Consider the following 1,537-nt stretch of genomic DNA (forward strand, 5'->3'; position numbering starts at 1 on the left):
ATCTTCCCAACCCAGGGATCAAACCTAGGTCTTCCGCATTGCAGGCAGATTCTCTACCAGCTGAGCAGCAAGGGAAGCCCAAGAATACTGGAGTGGGTAGCCTATCCCTTCTCCAGCGGATCTTCCTGACCCAGGAATTGAACCAGGGTCTCCTGCGGATTCTTTACAAACGGAGCTATGAGGGAAACCCAATAGTTTTCACCAATTGAGAGGTTACTACCGGCAGACCTCAGAGATATTATGCATTCAGTTCCGGACAACTGCAAACAAGGGAATATCAAAATAAAGTGAGTCACATGGGGGGACTTCCCTGGTGATCCAGTGGCTAAGACTCCACTCTCCCAGTGCAGGGGCCCAGGGTTCAAGCCCTGGTCAGGGAACTAGATCCCTTTTGCCACAACTGAGAGTGCTCATGCTGCAGTTAAATGATCCCACATGCCACAACTAAAGAACCCGCACGTCGCAACGAAGATGGAAGATCCTGAGGCCACAACTAAGGCCACGGCACTCAAATAAACACATAAATAAGCTTAAAAAAAAAAAGTGAGTCCCATGAATTTTTTATTCCCCAATGCATATAAAAATAATTCACACACTTAATATCAAGAAAACAATGTACATACCTTTTTTTAAAAATACTTTATTACCAAACATTGCTAACCACCATCCGATGGTGGAGGATTTGAAATCCTGCAAAGAAGGACCGAACCATGACGCAGAGACATGAACTGAGCAGCTACTATGGGAAAATGGTGCTGAAAGATTTGGGCAACACGGAGTCTGACACAGACCCTCAACTGATGAAAAACGCAGTGTCCAGGAAACGCAAACAGAGCCTGGCGGTGTGTTGTAAGCACTATTCTAGGAGTTTTTCCACGTTTTTATGTTATCCTTGCAACATATAAGAGAGAGTTTTATAATCCCCACTTTACAGAGGAGGAAACTTGGCTGAGTTTATCCATAGGTGAGTGCTGGCCTTTGAACAAGAACTGCACTTGAACACTGGTCTGAACTGCTCCCCTTGGAAACACCACTGTGGGTTATAGCCCAGAGAGACTCATGGAGACGTGGACTACCAAGAGGACAGAGAAAAACTGTTCTGAAAGCAACAGCGTGTCTTCTTTTTAAATTTTTTATAGTCATTGGCTCTGATTTTCAGAAAGGTGAGCTCCACTCCTTAGGCATTTTGGACACACGTCCAAAAGTGATGTTGTGTATTAAAGTGTAATACAACCATGAAAAACCCAAACTCTAAAATAAAAATAGCATAGATAAAAAGACGGAAAGAAACACTCCAAAATGTTAACAATGGTAATCTTCTAAAAGATGACTAATTTCTATCTTCCCATATTTTCCAAGTTGTCTATATATTCCTAAGCAGCACGTTTATGAAGAAAAAATATTATTTCATAAAAGGAATATCACGCAGTTTATCAGTTGATTGCACGAAAACCAGCATTTCTCTTATTAGCTGAACTATATTGTTGTTGTTCAGTCAGTAAGTTGTGTCTGAATCTTTGTGACCCCATGGACTGCA

Source organism: Muntiacus reevesi, chromosome 7 (genome assembly GCF_963930625.1).
Source record: "Muntiacus reevesi chromosome 7, mMunRee1.1, whole genome shotgun sequence".
Taxonomy (NCBI): Eukaryota; Metazoa; Chordata; class Mammalia; order Artiodactyla; family Cervidae; genus Muntiacus; species Muntiacus reevesi.